At 38.9% G+C, this 18,361-nt stretch overlaps 1 pseudogene; it reads left to right on the top strand.

Moving 5' to 3' along the window:
• Nucleotides 1-329: 329 nt before the first annotated feature.
• On the top strand, nt 330-2,481 carry LOC101700698 (eukaryotic translation initiation factor 2 subunit 2 pseudogene; annotated as a pseudogene).
• The last annotated feature ends 15,880 nt before the right edge of the window (nt 2,482-18,361 follow it).

Genomic DNA, 18,361 nt, shown 5'->3' with positions numbered 1-18,361 from the left:
AACTGTTCAATGTGTTGAAAGGAAAAGAAAACAGAGGAGAAGTAGTTTAAAAAGTGCTGGAAATGCCTAGGCGAGCTGTGGTGAGTCTGAGGCACAGTGGCGGCAGAAGGAAGGGCTCTGAAGAGGCAGACTCTTGAGAGCTGAAAAGGCAGATTGAGAGTTTCCCACTGGCCAACTATGCAAAGACAGGAAACCATCAAGGATGAACCAGGATTTCTGGGCTGGGACTGTAGCTCATGCCTCGCAAGCACAAGACCCCTGGTTCAGTCCCCAGCACTGGAGGGAGGGAGGGAGGGAGGGAGAGAGAGAGAGAGACTGAGTCACTGGGCATGTTGGTGTACATCTGTAGCCCCAGGTATTTGGGAGCTGAGGTGGTGTAGGAGGCAGCTGTGAGATGTGTCAAAGCCCAGGCATCTGTGGACATCAGAGGGCACCTGAGGACACAAGTCTGTCATTTAGCACAGGCCCATGATGGAGTTTGTTATAATAATAATGAATCAGCACAGACGACCACGCATATACCACACGGCTATGCAAGGTCAAGTGGCTGTTTTGTCTTCCTGTGTCTCAGAAAAGCTGATAAAGACATGCAGCTCTTGAGCTCTAGAGCCGCAGCTCCAACTCTCATGCTCTGATGCTGCCCTGATGCTGGAAATTAAAGTTGGTTCGACTTTTTTGTAATCTCTGCTCTGCGCGTTTTCTTTTTTTGGGGGAACTTCACCTGACCGAGCTTCCCTTCAGCCCACTGCCCCTGACAGAGAAGGATCACTTGAGCCCAAAAGTCCAAGACCAAGACCTCATGTGAAAAAAAAGAGAAAGAATTACTCAAAATTTCAAACCTGTATAACTGATAAATTGATGGTATCAGTCCTATGAGACAGTTGAGAAGTTAACTTTAGGGAGAAAGATGAGATCTGCTCCCAACATGGTAAGATAGAGACATCCATCTGGAAATGTCCAGCAGGAATCATTAGGTTAAAGCTAAGACAGGAGGTCGTGGCTAGAGATGTGAATGAAGGGGTTCTGTGGGATACTGAATGAAAAGGTCATGAATAGCAGAGAAGAGATCCCAGGGCGGTCACTTGGGTGGCAATGACACTTTGTAGAGTAGGCAAGAATGCAGCTTGCAGTGATAGCAGAGAGGGGAGAGGTCCCAGAGGTAGAAGGAAACAGAGCAGTATGGAATCCAGGGGACCAAGGAAAAGAAAGCTGGAGAGGTTGATCTACAAAATCGAAAGGTAGAAAGAGATCAAGGAGGCATTCCAATGTTTGAGAGGAGGGCAGGGTATCTTCTCCTTTCACTGATGTAAGAGCCTAGTGTGGTTCTTAGGACTGTATCTGCAAGAGCAATGCTGACTCCGGGCCTGGGGCTGACCTGTCTCACTTCCCATCCTTGCTGAGCCCACTCGAGCTGCAGCCATGTCCTGGGATGGATTTTTTTTGATCCTACTATGAGCAAGAAGAAAAAGAAGAAGAAGCCCTTTATGTTAGATGAGGAAGGGGATGCTCAGACAGAAGAAACCCAGCCCTCAGAAACAAAAGAAGTGGAGCCAGAACCAACTGAAGACAAAGATGTGGAAGCTGATGAAGAGGACAGTAAGCAGAAAGATGCTTCTGATGATCTAGATGACTTGAGTTTCTTTAATCAAAAGAAAAAGAAGAAAAAAACAAAAAAGATATTTGATATTGATGAAGCTGAAGAGGGTATAAAGGATCTTAAGACTGAAAGTGATATCCAAGAGCCAGCTGAACCAGAGGATGACCTTGATATTATGCTTGGCAATAAAAAGAAGAAAAAGAAGAATGTCAAGTTCCCAGACGAGGATGAAATACTAGAAAAAGAAGAAGCTTTAGAAGAAGACAGCAAAAAAGATGATGGTATCTCATTCAGTAACCAGACAGGCTCTGCTTGGGCAGGTTTAGAGAGAGACTACATGTATGAAGAGCTACTGACTCGAGTGTTCAACATCATGAGGGAAAAGAATCCAGATATGGTTGCTGGAGAAAAAAGAAAATTTATCGTGAAACTTCCACAGGTCGTCCAAGTAGGAACCAAGAAAACTTCTTTTGTCAACTTTACAGATATCTGTAAACTATTACATCGTCAGCCCAAACATCTCCTTGCATTTTTGTTGGCAGAATTGGGTACAAACAGTTCTATAGATGGTAATAACCAACTTGTAATCAAAGGAAGATTCCAACAGAAACAGATAGAAAATGTCTTAAGGAGCTATATCAAGGAATATGTCACTTGTCACACATGCCGATCACCGGACACAATTCTGCAGAAGGACACCCGGCTCTATTTCTTACAGTGTGAAACTTGTCATTCTCGATGCTCTGTTGCCAGTATCAAAACTGGCTTCCAGGCTGTCACAGGCAAGCAAGCACAGCTCCGTGCCAAAGCCAACTAATTTGCTAATCACCACTGATTTTGCAAAGCGTGTTCTGAGGAATTGGCTGGACAGGTTTACCATCAGAGTGGATACATCATTGTATTAAAAACAAAATAGAAAAGCTGCCAAGTTCTTTGGCGAGTGGTTGGTTGATCTGAAACCCTTGCCGAAGCTCAAGCTGTTGACATACTTATTACCTACTTTAACAACTGTCAGAGAAACAAGATGGGGTAAGGAGGTGCTTTTTTAAAATCGTTCATAAACTTCTGTAAAATGCAAGATAAATTAAAGTTATTCTAACAGTGGAAAAAAAAAGAGAGATCAAGGAGGACAGAGATGAGAAAAGTCATAGTTTTGGCCAGGGAGGGTGACACTGGGGCCTTTGGGGGTTGCAATTTTGTTGTAGTTGTAGAGGTGGGTTCCATGGCCTAAAGGTTTAAGAGAGGAGTAGGTCAAGGGAAATAATGAAGACTGATCTTGTGAGAAATTTGGCAGTGAAGGGAGAGAAAAATAAGATTAGTCTGGGTATGGTTGTGCATGGCTGTAATTTTAGCACTTGGGAGGCTGAGGCAGTAGAATAACCATGAGTTTGAGGCGAGCTTGGACTACATAGCAGATTCAAGGTCAACCTGAACTACATGGCAAGACCCTGTCTCAAAAAGAAAAAAAAAGTAGGGCCGGGGATTTAGCTCAGTGGTTCCGACGCCTGCCTTGAAAGCGGTAGGATCTGAGTTCCATCCCTGGTACCAAAAAAATAAATAAATAAAAGGAGAAAAGAAAGAAAAAGAAAAAAGACGAAATTTCAAGGACTAGTTGGGATTAAGGATTTTGTTTTTAAGGATATTATATGCTCTGTATTGAACAGTAGATGATAACTTTATTTGGTTAGAATTAATTCCAGGTTTTCAAAATTCTTCATGGGACCTTTCTTTGAATTCTAAGAAACTTCTTAAAGCAAGGGAAGAGGAAAACACAGATGGGAAAAAGACTGATAAAAGATTCAACAGGTAGTCATCAACAGATGATTAAAATTGACCTAACCTCTTTCATGTAGCTGGAACCCTCCGGGCCCCTTTTTCTGTACTTAGGATTAAACATAGGGCTTTGTGCCAAGCTATATTCCCAGCCCATTTTTTATTTTGAGACAGGGTCTCACTAGATTGCTAAATTCCCCAGGCTGGGCTTAGACTTGCAATCCTCCTGCCTCAGCCTCCCAGAGTGCTGGAATTAAAGGCCTGTGCCATCACACCCAGATTGGAGCCCTTTATTGTACAGGCAGGAACAATATGTATCCATAATCAGGGGAGATATTCAGGTTAGGAGAGGATATCTCTAGAGTACAGAGGAGCAGGCCAAGGGTATTGAGTACTCACTGTAGAGAGCTTGCCTAGCATGTGTGAGTCCCTAGGTTTGATCCCTTGTACCCCAAAAGAAATGCATAAATACTGAGGAGTTTGTTGGCTTGCTTTGTTTTTATTTTAGAGTTTTCTAAAACCCTCCACATCCTACGTCCTGCTTTCTTGGCCACCAGCCTCATTCAGGACCCAAAGGCTTCTCCCCTTGACGGCTGTAATGGCCTGACTCCTGTCACTTGCTTCTCCTGACATCCTGCACACCACCGCCAGGCTCAATCTCAAGCACAGTGCTGATCCTATCTGTGCGCTGCCTGAAAGCCTTCAGTAGATCCCCATTGTCAACTGAACTAGGTATAGGTTTCTCACCTGGGTTTTAAGTATGGCTTTGGTTTACCTTTTCTGTCTTAATTTCTACAATTTTCTTATGTTCAAACTGATTTACAGGCATGAAAAAGAAGGGGTTACTTTGGAGTAGCCAAGTGAAATTTCCCTATGAAAACAGTAGTTAGATATGATCTCATGAGCCAGGTGTGGTGGTACACGTCTGTAATCCCAGCATTTGGAAGGCTGAAACAGGAGAATCACTGCAGGATCAGTGCCAGCCTGGGGCTACATAGTGAGGTTGAGGCCAGCCTGAACTATACATAGTGAGACCTTGCTTCAAAAAAAAAAAAAAGTGCCTTGCAAAATATTTTGTTTCTAACTTTTATATGGCATTTGGCAAATTTTGCCTTATATTAGAGTTATTTGTATACTCTGTCTCCACGCTGCTACAGTAGATGCAGCCTGAGAACAAAACAGCCCTCATCTCTGATCCCTCTGAGGATCTAGTATTATGGCAGGCACATGGTGACATTTTATATATATATATATATATATATATATATAGAGAGAGAGAGAGAGAGAGAGAGAGAGAGAGAGAGAGAGAGAGAGAGAGAGAGAGAGTCTTGCTATGTAGCCCATGCTGTCTTTGAATTCAAAGCAACCCTCTTGCCTCAGCTTTCTGAGTGCTGGGATTACAGGCATGTACCACCACCCAGCTTATTCAATACTTTTTTAAAAGTTCCCTGATTAGAGCCTGACACTATGACATATGTCTGTAGTTCTAGCACTCTGAAGGCTGAAGCAGGAAGATTGCTTAAGCCCATGAATTCTAAACCAGCCTAAGCAACATAATAATATCCTGACTCAAAATAAACAACTAAAAATCCCTGACTATTTTGAAAAGAGGTTGTGGCTTGCTCTTCTAATAGGGCCGATCTCCGACACTGGATCCATGAGCTCCAACTGGTGAACTTTAGAATACGTGAGTGGGAAGTGAACTGGGCTTACTGTTAAAAATTTGTTTCTTGGTTAGTTTTCTGCAAAAGCTCCCTCTTTCCCTTGACAATTATTAATGATTTTTCTATATCTTTCTCTGATTCCCTTTGACACTAGCTCTTCCCAGTGACTTAATTTAGTTAATGTTCTAATTTGTAAAACTTCCACTTCAGCAGAATTCCTGGGCTTTCACATCAGTGGGTTTTCCATATGATAAATGCCTTTAACGAGTCTCTAAACATTCGAGAAAAAGGAAGCTGTTACTTAACTCAGTGGGCTCTACATTTGTCCCCATGCCTTGGTCTGACTTTCTCAGCCATCCTGGAGCTTGCTCAGCAGATACTTCAGTCTGAGCTGTGATATCAAAGCTAGTGGCTGAATGAACGAATGTTCTGCTAAGGTACCATCCACATCATCATTATAAGTAGAAAAGTATTTTTATACCCCAAGAAAGCATCCACCTTTAGAAGGTTTTTTTAAAAACACCATTTTCCCAGTAGTAATGTAGATTTGTCCCGATAAATACTCATCTTTTTCTTCAAATCTCCAAGGCTTATCCAGACGTGATTGTGAGTATAGTATAATCTGGGCTATGAACTAAAAGCAAAATTAAATGAACCACAATAGACCTTTTGATCTGACATCCTAACAATAGGTCTTAACCTTGAGTCTGTATTGGGACCAACTGGGAGGCTTTTAAAAATTGATGCTTGGGTCTCAGCCCCAGAGATTCTGCTTTAATTGGTGTGGGTGGAGCTTAGGCAGTGGGGACTTTTGAAAGCTAGTGTAAGCTGTAGGTGAGGTGAGTTGAGAACCAGCATTCTAAAGTAATCGGCGGGATTAACAGTCAGCTTTAATGAGGAGTGTCATAATACTGTCAGAAGACAGCAGAGGGCAGAGTTGATTTAAATTTATGTAGAGATTGTCAGGAAATAGCAAGTAGTTAATAATGTAATCTTAACTTTGTACTTTGCATTTGTCTCTTGCCAAGGGTTTATTTACTACTAAAGCAAATTACTTTTTTTTTTTTGGTACCGGGGATTGAACTCTGGACCTTGCACTTGAAAGGCAGGTGCAGTGCCACTGAGCTACATCCCCAGCCCCAAATTACTTTTTATATCCTGGGATTTACTGGGAAGGCTCTTGGTGGTGGCTAATCAATAGGTCATTACATATTGTCTGAACCAGCACCAACCGCTATTAATGATGTTGGGATAGCAGGTGCAAGCCAGGATTTTCTTGGTCAAACAGGGATATATGATCATCCTATAGTCACCATATCTTCCGGGGAAAAGAGCTAGAATTTGTAACAAGCTTTATCAATGAAAGCAACCAGTCACTTGTGCAGATTATTAAAATCTTTAGTGCTATTTTTTCTGTATGTACACCTATCACAGTAGAAAAGAAACGTAAGGGAAATTTTTAAGTGTCAAGCATTGTAAGTTCCAGTTGGGAAGAAAACTCCCAGTTGGGATGGATGTTGCTTTGTTTAAAAAAAAAAAAAAAAAAAAGCAAGAACTTTCTCAAAAATCCTTCAGGAAGCAGAGTATGGTATATAAAATAAATGATAATTTAAAGAATATTATCCTAAATTATGTATAGGCTGTCTGTGACTCTTCTTACCGTTTACCATCATGTTCCTTGTTTACTCCCACACTTCATTATGTAGAGACCAGCTGACTTCCTCAGATGCTTCGGTCTGAACCTTAGAAATTCTCCTCCTTGTAGCCAGCTGTGGTGATGCATACCTGTAATCGCAGCACTCAGGAAGCTGAGGCAGGAGGATCACTGCAAGTCTGAGGTCAGTCTGGGCTACATAGTGAGTTCAAGGCCAGCCTGAACTACATATTAAGACCCTGTCTCAAAAAAAAAAATTCTTCTCCTCCTTGTGAGCACAGCTCTTCTCTTAGGTGCCTTCTTTAGCTACTAGATAATTAATCTGTATAACCACTGACCCCCAAATCAAAGAATTTAATTTCAGTATGGAAAGCATAATATAATTAGTGAAAAGCAAATGCTGTACTATGGAACTAATAATTCAAGTCAGAAACAGAAGGATCCTTCAAGTACTGTGCATCACTAGTGAGCCACAATCTCCCATCCCATACTGAGATCCTCCTGTTGGGTGTTGCACACATCCCACACTTTGTGAATGACAACAACTACAGAGCTGACTGTCTTTGGGACTGTCCATAACATCCACACACATATACCCCACAAGTCTTTAATTTGGGTCAAAATGTCAGTCACTCTTTTGTATTTAGGAAACTTATTCTTCTTTTGCTGAAATAGATCCCTATTTTATTCCATCTACCTTCTAATATGGTAGCTCTGCATTTTTTCATGCTTATTTAAATCATACATATAATCATCAAGATTGCTTAGGATCCTTAAGAAACTCAAATAATTAAAGCACAGTAGTACAAAATACAAAGTTATAAAGATCAATCTGTCATAAAGTGGTTAGGATTATTTCCTTCCATAGCCTTAGACTGGATCCAAGGACCAGTCAGATGGTTCGACTAATCTTCCACTGTGCAGGGGATGAAGGCCAGTAAGAAGATGAGCATGGGCCCAGCCAATCCACCCCTCACCCTGCTGAGGGTAGCTGCAGCTGGGAGAGGAGAGCAGCTGGGTTTGATTAAGAAGAGGTCTTGTTCCCTTCTTGACACATATTTATTTCATTATCTGAGTTATTGATGAAGTATTTAGACATTGTTTCCCTTGAGCTTTTGCTGTTTTGTTCTTGCCCTGGTCCCTCCTGGCTATCAAAATTGGTTTACAAGAAAAGATCTAATACTTTCTACTTTTGTTTCTATATATTTGAAAATAGCTTTGTTGTTTATTTATCATGAAAATATTCTATGCTTAAAAAACATTTATACATCAGGGAAAAATAAGGAAGGAAATAAGAATTATTCTAAATCTTTCCATAGAAATAACTCAACACTGATACAAGTGTTTTTCCTCATATAAAATATTTTCTTAGAAACTATTTGGAGCTGTTTTAAGAAATTTCAATAATGTGACATTTTTCCCTATGAATAATTATAAAACCACATTATCACTTAAATAATCATTTATGTCTATGCATACCTACCATAATTGGTGTTAAAAGGGAAATGTCATAGGCCAATTAAATTAAGTAGATTAAGTATTCATTTTAGCAAAGCAAAACAAAACAAAAATAATTCATAAATCAGGCATCTCCTAGCACCAGAGAACCTTCAGAGAATTCTGGCTAACACTATCAGGCAGCATTCACAGAAAAAGGGAAGTGAGGCAGAGAAAACAACAGCTATTGTTTTCTGTGCAGCAACTGGCTACTGCTTAGTCAATCAATTTGTTCCAGTTAGCTTAACCTTAGCCGGTTACAGGGCCCCTGGCATGCAGACCAAGTTCAGCTACTGTGACTGTGCTCCATACTGGTTTGTCTGTTGGGCCCAGCTCAGGTGTCCAGTCCAAATCCATGGAATCCAACAGAGTTTATGTAACATTAGTTTAATCAATTCCATTTTGATTAACATTGTATGAATTTCAGTTTTTCACTACCATATACATCCTTATGATGAATATTGTGTACGTTCTTAGTATAAGTGCAAAATATCAAAAGCCATAGCTGAAAGAGTCCCTAGAGGCTGGCTAGTCTGAAGACCTCATTTTGCAGATGAAAAGCAGGCATAGAAAAGTTAAAGGAAAGTCAAACCCAGATCTTCTGACTAAATCTAAGGATTTTTCCAATCTATCCTGCTACTGTCTTTTTTAAAAAACTCTATTAACATGCTGCTAAGTGGCACTGACTTTTTTTTATTACAATTCCAAAAGACTGTACCTTGAAAAGCCCTCCCAGGGGCTTGCATTTAGAGGTTTGTTTCTAGTTATGGAATAAGGTTGTAGATTTCTGAGTAGTCTTCAGGGTGAGGGCAGATTTATCCAGTAAGGAAGTACCTTAAGTCAAATGGGGCAGATGCCTACTTGTTTATATCTGGCAGTATTTGGTGGAGGTGAGGGGAGGGGAGGGTGGGAGTTAAGAAATGGGTTAGGTAGTCACAGCTTTAAACTCCTACTGAAAGAGGGGTCAGTAGCTTTCATTTGGTTTGGTTTCTGCTGTGGAACGCCCAGAGATGGATGCTTAACTGTATTTTAATGATTATGGAATAGAACAAGCAGCACAGAACTGTTACTCTGTACATGCTTAGTATAAATTGGGTCTAAATACTTGAAATAACTATTGACTTAAAATATTAGACTGTAATATCAATTTTCTACATTAAATGTCATAAGTGCTGGTTAATTTAAAAATCATGAGGTACTGCTACCTGAATAAACAACTATAAGAAGTAAGGAATTTGGAGTTCTATGTGATCTTTGGAAAATTACTTAAAATGTGAATTTCTTGGTTTATCTAGCAATAATGATAGCAATTTACTTCATGAAATCAAATAAAATTCATTGTGAAACATTTGCAAGAAAAAGAGGATAATCTTTTTAAAAAGAGAATTTGCCATTCACCAAAGAATGTAAAAAAATGTTGATGAGAACCAATTGTATTCTGTATGCATTATTTAGAATGCATCATGTTAAGACTTCTGAGAAGATGGCAGTGTGGTGAAAGCAGAGAAACAGCCTCTCTGAGATTTGGTGTCCAGATGGAATGTAGCAATGTGAGGAAGAGAAGAAGGAGGGAAGTGGGTCCCTGGATCAGCAAGGATCTGAATTGAGAATTGCAGCCTATGGGGAGAATGAAGAGAGAAACCTTGATGCTGAAGAAGGAGGTGGCAAGTGGAACTTTATTCCTGAGCCCTGACTCACTGTGTGGAGGGGTAGATCAAACCTGCATGTGCACAGTCACTGCTGGTGACCCCAGAGGCCTCCACAGAGAAACTCATCAGTGGAACAGAGTAGTGGATGCAGCAGACTCCAGTGGCTGGTGAGTTATTTGGGTTCAGACATCCCCCAGGAGAGGGCAATTGGCTGGTAGCCATTTTAGAGAGAAGCCAACTGAGCTCAGAACACAGAGCAGCTGCAGGCTGGCTCCATTTAGTGTCTCCCAGTGTCAGGATGAGACATAAAGAACTGAGTCCAAGTCAGCAGGAGCTTAAGGGCCTGAGTTCAAGCCAGCAGGAAGCACATGGAGTGTTGCAGGCTGAACAAATTGGGTTCCAGCCTTATGGGCAGAAACCCACCTGAAATTGAGTGGAACTAAAGGTGAAGGCTTTCTGGGATTATCCACTACCCCTGCAAGTCTACAGCTGTCTTGGTGAAGTTAATTAGCACTGATCTGGGCTCTGTCTGTCTATTCTATCAGTAGTGACACTAGGGACACACCCAGGAGTGGACATTTTTTCTCTTTTTTTGTTTTTGTGTTTCATTGTTTTCTTTTTTCTTGATTATTTGCTCCCATTTTTATGAGTGTGAACACTGTTTCTAGTTTTGTTGTTGTTGTTCTGTTCTGTTCTCATTTTTATTTCTTCCTTCTCTTTCCCTCCTGTCTTCTTTACTAGTTTCCCAAAGTTCACGTAATCTTCCTTTGTCATCCAGCCTTCCTTCTAATCTCTTCCTCTTCTTCTCTTTCACTATTTTTCCTCCCTAACACCTTTTAAATTTTCTTCTCTGAGGGCAAAATCACTATATTGAAGGTGTATTTACTGTATACAATTTTCTGATTTGGTTTAGATTTTGTTATATAATCACAAATATAGTTCATACAGTTAAAAGTAGAAAACTAGTACTTACCACAGTTTGTCATTTTCTAGGCTGTGTCTGAGGCTATTGTTGTCATTGATTGTACTAATTTAGCCAAAGTGACATAACTATTCTAGTCAGTTGTTCTCCCTGGTATACCAAGACTGAGACTGCCTAAGTGTCATAAACAATATGATACACCAGTGCCAAAAAATCAGGGGCTTGGCCAAATAGTCAGCAACTTCTCATCCCCAATAAATTGAAGAGGGAGGATCTTGCAACAGACTTAAAACTGAAAAGCCACCTACACATGGATGAAATCTCTGAGAATAGTCATTTCCTAAGGGTTCTAAATACTAGCAATGAAGCTATCTGCCATAAGCAATTTACAGGCATCAAGCCAAGAATTAAACTAAAAAAAAAAAAAGAAAGAAAGAAAATGAGAAGACACTTAAGCAAGATGCAACCCCAGACTTCCAGCTCATCAAAGGCAAACCAATGGGGTAATGAGGTGGAACAATTTGAAAACCTCCCACCTTGACTCACTGAAGTGGAAACAGCAGAAGTAACAAAGAAGATGAATGAGGTACTAGAAAAAAATCAAATCAGAAATAATCTCTCAGATAACTACAGAGATGATGACTATAATGAAAGACATGGTTGGTGACTCTAGAGCAGATACAGATTTAAAACATAAAGGAGCTTAGGAAAATGATGGAAACTATGAACACTCAACATAGGAAAGAAATGGAGTCTATGACCGCCACCCTGAGCACGCGCCATCTTATCTGATCTCAGAAGCTAAGCAGGGTTGGGCCTGGTTAGTACCTGGATGGGAGGAAAGAAATGGACTCTGTGAAACAGATTCAAACAGATACCTAGGAAACTAAAAATTCCACTGAAAGGTATATGTAGCAGAATGACCCAATGTGAGGACAGAATATCAGATATAGAAGACAGTATTGCAGTTAGTGACGATGAAAAGAAAGATTTCCTGAAAATAGCAAGGGACCACAAAAAATCCAATACCTGCTAGATGATGCAAAGAAGAATGACATAAGATTGATCAGAGTCAATGAAAAAGCAGGAGACAACACAAACAACATAAAGAATGAGGTTCACAGAAATTATGGCAGATAACTTCCCAACCAAGGAAAAAGAATTTGACATACAGATAAGTGAGGCAAATTAGCCATGATCATAAAAAGTCTACTGCAAGGCATATAATAGTCAAGATTCCAGAAATTCAACACAAGAACAGAATATTAAAAGCTGTTAGTGAAAAGAAACAAATCACATATAAAGGAAAGCACATCAGAATCACAGCAAATTTCTCAACACAAACACTCAAGTCAAGGAGAGCTTAGAGTGAAGCATTTCAAGCTCTAAAAGTAAACAGCCTCCAACCCAGATTGATATACCTCAAAAACTATCTTTCAGAATTGATGGAGAATAAGATACTTCCATGACAAAGAACACCTGAAGAAATTCATGACCACCAAACTAGCACTACAAAATGTTCTGAAAGACATTCTAGAAAGAGTAAACAAGGACTACAACTCCATGAACCCCAACAGAATGAATCCACCAGGCAAGGGAAGTAATTAAACAGAGGAGGAAAAGGGGAACCAACAAGAAAATAACATGACAAGGATAAGTCAGTAATTATAACCATCAACATAAATGGTCTCAATTCACCAATCAAAAGAAACAGACTGGAAGAATGGATCAAGAAGTTAAGATCCAACAATATGCTGCATATAAGAAACACATTTAATTCAAAAAGAAATTTATGGACTGAAAGTCAAAGGATGAAAAGCAATACTCCATGTGACATGAACCTGGAAAAAAGCAGAAGTAGCTATTCTGTTTGCAGACAAAGTGGATTTCAAGTCAAGAATGATTAAGAGAAACAAAAGTCACTATATCTTTGTTAAGGAGAACAATCCTGTATATAATACCAGTGCACCCAACTATATAAAGCAAATATTAACAGACATGAAAAATCAAATAAGCACTAACACAATTGTAATGGGGGGCCTCAATACCCCACTGTCACAAATACACAACAAATCAAACAAAGAAATATCAAAACTGAACCAAACTTTTGAACAAATGGACTTAGTAGACATCTACAGAGTGTTCCACCACACAATGTCATAATACACATTCTCCTCAGCTGCACATGGGACGTTCTCCAAAATAGACTACATACTAGCTCATAGGACATGCTTAAGTAAATGCAAAGGAATTGAAATTATTCCATGCATATTATTGGACTATACTACAATGAAGTTGGAAATCAATGGCAAAAGAAATCACAAATACTTCATCAACACATGGAAATTAAATAACACCGATCTGAACAACCAATGAGTCACAGATGAAATTAAAGAAGAAATTAGACAGTTTCTACAATTAAATGATAAAGCCAATAAAACACACTGGAACTTATGGGATGCAATGAAAGCAGTCCCACAATGAAAATTTATAGCAGTGAATTCCCATATCAGAAAAACAGAGTGAGTTCAAATAAACAATTTCACATTGAACCTCATGCTTCTAGAAAAAGAAGAGAAAGTCAAACTCAAAGCTTGTACAAGGGAGGAAATTATAAAGATCAGGGCAAAAATTAATGAAATGGAGACTAAGAAAACAATACAAAGAATCAATGAATCAGAGTTGATTCTTTGAAAGATTAAATAAAATTGAGAAATCCAGAAGATCATCAATACATACTTTGAGAACTTGTATTCTAAGAAGATGGAAAACACAGAAGAAATGGATAGATTTCTAGATTCATATGAATTACCAAAGCTGAATTAAGAACACATAAAAATTCTAAATAAACCAAAAACAGTCAATGAAATTAAAGATGTAATGAAAAACTGCTGAATTCTACAAGAAATTTAGAGAAGATTTAATGCCACTACTTGTCAAATTCTTTAATGAAATTGAAAGGGAAGCAATACTCCCAAACTCATTCCTGAAAACAAGCATTACCCTAATACCAAAACCAGAGAATGATCCAACCAAAAAAGAGAATTACAGGCCAATCTTTCTAATGACACAGAGGCAAAAATGCTCAGTAAGATACTGGCAAACAGAATGGCAAATCATCAAGATTATACACTATGACCAAGCAGGATTCATCCTGGGGATTCAGGGATGGTTCAACATATGCAAATCAATAAATGTAATACATCATATTAACAGAGCCAAGGACACCGAAAAAGCATTTGACAAAATCCAACACCCATTCATGATAAAAACTCCACAGGAAATTCAGACAGAAGGACTTTATCTCAATCTGACAAAAGCCATCTGTGACAAACCACCACCCAACACTATACTAAATGGACAAAAACTGAAAACTTTCACTCTAAAATCAGGAATAAGAAAAGGATGTCCACTGTCACCACTCTTGTTCAATGTAGTTCTGGAAACATTAGCCAGAGCAATTGGAGACCTCAAAAACTCCACCAAAAAACATAAAAGACCTCAAAAACTCCACCAAAAGACTTCTAGCTTCAATAACCAAATTCAGTAGTCTAACTGGACACAAAGTCAGCACTCAAAAATCAATAGCATTCCTCTACACAAATAACTAATTCACTGATAGAGAATAGAGAAACAACACCTTTCACAACAGCAAGAACAACAAAAAAAATGAAATACCTAGGAATCAATCTAGTGAAGGAAGTAAAACATCTTTACATGGAAAATTACAGTACTGTGAAAAAGGAGATCAAAGAGGATATCAGAAAATGGAAAGATATTCCTTGTTCTTGGGTAGGAAGAACCAATATAGTGAAAATGGTCATACTTCCCAAATTGTTATACACATTTAATGCAATCCCAATCAAAATATTAACAGCACATCTCACAGGATTAGAGAAAACAATCTTAAAATTTATTTGGAACCAGAAGAGACCTAGAATAACAGAAGGAATTCTGATCAACAAAGGCAAGTCAGGGGGCATCACAATCCTCAACTTGAAATTATACTACAAAAGCTGCTGTGATAAAAACAGCATGGTATTGGCAAAAAAACAGACCTGAAGATCAGTGGAACAGATTAGGAGATGCAGAAACAACTCTAAACATACTCAGCCACCTTATTTTGACAAAGGAGCCAAACACCTTCAGTGGAAGAAAGATAGCGTCTTTGATAAATGGTGCTGGAGCCAGGTGAGGTGATGCACCCCTGTAATCCCAGCACTCGGGAGGCTGAGGTGGGAGGGAGGCTGAGACAGGAGGATCACTGCAAGTTCAAGGCCAGCCTGGGCTACACTGTGAGTTAAAGACCAGCCTGAACTACAAGGTGAGACCCTGTCTCTAAAAAAAGAAAAAAATGGTGCTGGAAAAACTGGCTTTCCACATGCCAAAGATTAAAACTAAACTAAACCCTTATCTTTCACCTTGCACGATACTAAAATTTAAATGGATCAAAGATCTAAATATTAAAACAGAAACACTAAATCTGCTGGAAGATAGAATAGGTAGAACTCTCAAAGACATTGATATAGGCAAAGACTTTATGAACAGAACCCCAATCACTTGGGAAATATCACAAAGAATTAACAACTGGGATCTCATCTTATTAAAAAGCTTTTTCATAGCAAAAGAAACCACCAACAGAGTGAAGAGACATCCCACAGTGTGGGAAAAAAATTTTGCCAGCTGTTCCTCAGACAAAGCACTAATATCTAGAATATATTAAGAACTCAAAAAAATCAGACCACCCAAATTTAAAGCTCCAATCCAAAAATGGGCATCTGAATTGACCAAACACTTCTCAGACAAAGTATAAATGGCAAATAAATATATAAAAGTGTTCAACATCATGAGATGCAAATTAAAATAACGCTGAGATTCCATCTCACTCCAGAAAGAATAGCTGTTATCAAGAAATCAATCAATAACAAATGCTGCCAGGGCTTTAGGGAAAAAAGAACCCTTTTCTACTGTTGGTAGGAGTGTAGACTGGTGCAACCACTGCGGAAATCAGTGTGGAGATTCCTCAAAAAACTAAAACTAGAGCTTCCACTTGACCTAGCTATTCCCTTCTTGGTATGTTCCCAAAAGAATGAAAAACATCATACCACAGCAGTGTATATATGTACACCCCAGTTTATAATAACTAATCTTGGAAACAGCCCAAATGCTCATCAACTGATGAGTGGATAAAGAAAAGGCAGTTTTTTTATACAGTGGAGTACTACTCTGCCATAAGGAAGGATAAGTTTGAGACATTTATAGCTAAATGGATGTACTTTGAGACCATACTCTTAAGTGAAATAAATTGGACGTGCATGTTTAAATACTGCATTGTTCCTCTGGTTGAGAACCCAGAAGTGGAAATAAGGACCAAAATATATAATAGATATTGGGAAATGGGAAGCAAATGTTCAAAAGAGAAAGGGAACAAGGGAGGGAAGAGGGGGAAAGGAAGGAAGGGGCAAAAAAAAAGAGAGAATAGAAGGAAAAAATAGAAATAAAGCTTTTGTGAATGAAAAGGAGAAGAAGGGTCGAAGGGAGGGGAGGTGAACGGGAAAAAAAAGAAACAGAATATATCATGTATAGGTACAAATTGCCTATGATGAATGTTATCATTATGTATATCATTCATAGGTTGGTAAGCATTTGGGCTGTTTCCAAGATTTAGTTATTACAAACTGTGCTGCTATAAACAAGGGTGCACATATATCGCTGTGGTATGATGCTTTTTACCAAGAAGGGGAATAGCTGGGTCAAATGGAAGCTCTTGTTTTAGACATACATAATGGTAACATTCATCAATAAAAAATAAAATGCATCATGTTGATTGGAATCATAGTTTTTACAGACTTTAGACATGTTGAAGAAATATTCAACCAGAAGTTAAGATGCTGTAGAAATATCCCACAGAATGGAAAAATGAAGTGAATTTTCAGAGGTAATGGAGCTTTTTGTTGCAATATCTTTCCAAACTTTATTGAAAATTTCCCAAAGCTCTTGGTTAATATTATGAACCAAAAACTTGTAAATTTGGATACTGCTCATTAAAAAATAAAAGCAATTAACAAGACCATTTATGCATTTAACAATTAGCACACAAATACAAAGTTGTTTAATTGGTTGAATTGTTAGAATGTTAGCTGACATTCGTTATTACAAACTGATTTTTAAATTGTATTTTCTCCCCTGGATTTGAATTCCTGGTTTGATAAATAGTAATGAAGGAAGAGAACAATGCCTTGGGGATTCTTGATTATCCACATATAGACTCTGTGGAGTACTCAAGGTAGAGAGTAATGTCAAAATAACATTAACTATTTCCTTACAATGTACTTTGATCTACCGTCCTATGTTCTTAATCCTGTGTACTCAAAATATGGCCATATTGCAATATGGGAGGATTGGAGCAGGGCCACTATCCAAGGATGAAGTCTCATGATGGCATTGAGAAGGTAGAGCTAACAGAGACAAAAATCATCTGAATCATCGCTGTGTTTGCTATGCCTCATTATGAATGAGGCGCTGGAGATGGAAGTCCCCTGCTCCGTGAGTAAGCTGAGTGGTACTTGTGAGCATAAGACCTACTTAACTGACCCAATTTCTCAGCCATAGACAGTAAGTTAGGTATGGATGTTCTAAAGTGGTTGAGAAACTGGTAAAATTAGACACAACAATTGCCAATTTTGTGTCAGGAAATGTTATTTCCTTTATAATCTTATTCAAACATAAACAGGAAAGTGAATCTCAGCACAGATCACAAATATTTATATTTAAACCAAATAGAAATGATTTTGACTTACTTATCTGGTTGAGTTCCAAGACTGCAACCTCTTAGTTTTCATGAATCATTTGTTCATTCATTCACTCCTTCACTCATCAGACCTTGTATTGAGTCATATTGTGTGTCAGATACCATGCTGGGTGCTGGGAAACTGTATTCTGAAAGCAATGGGGAGCCACTGGATAATTTAAAGTAGCAGAGTGACACGATCAGATTTCCTTTTTAGAAAGTAGACTTTGGGTCTATGTAGAAAAATTGAAAGAGAGTGAAACTGGAGAATGGGAGCGTAGTTAGGAGGATTTAGCTCAGTGGTTTTGCAGCCTGCTGTGCAAGCGCAAGGACCCAAGTTCGATCCCCGGTACCAAAAAAACAAAAACAAAAAACAAACAACTCTGAGGCATCTGAAGGAGAAAGTTTGGTTGCTAGTCCTCAGCTCCTATTGTAAATGATGGACTTTTTGAATTAGCCCTACTGTTTCTTTGTTCCCTCCTACATGCCCTACCCACCAGCCCTGTATTGGAGATCAAACCCAGGCAAGTTCTAACACTGAGTTACATCAGCAACCCCTTTTATTTTGAGACAGTCTCACTCAGTTCCCCAGGTTGGCCTTGAACTTGCCGTCCTCCTACCTCAGCCTCCAGAGTAGCTGGGATTACAGCTACTCTGTAGCTGTGCGCCACCTCACCCAGCCTTTTACCTTTGAAAGTTGTGGAGGATATGATGCTTCTAGATGTTTCTAGACAGGGAATGGAAATTTCACCTTAGTATCATAAGCTGCATCTCAACAATAAAAGTAAAGAAGAAGGACTTAAAATTTATTGAAC

Source organism: Heterocephalus glaber, unplaced genomic scaffold, assembly GCF_053883595.1.
Source record: "Heterocephalus glaber isolate CG9 unplaced genomic scaffold, H.glaber_assembly_v1.0 deba00001608, whole genome shotgun sequence".
Classification (NCBI taxonomy): domain Eukaryota; kingdom Metazoa; phylum Chordata; class Mammalia; order Rodentia; family Bathyergidae; genus Heterocephalus; species Heterocephalus glaber.
The sequence above is the reverse complement of the archived record's forward strand: the minus strand, read 5'-3'. Positions and strand labels throughout refer to the sequence as shown.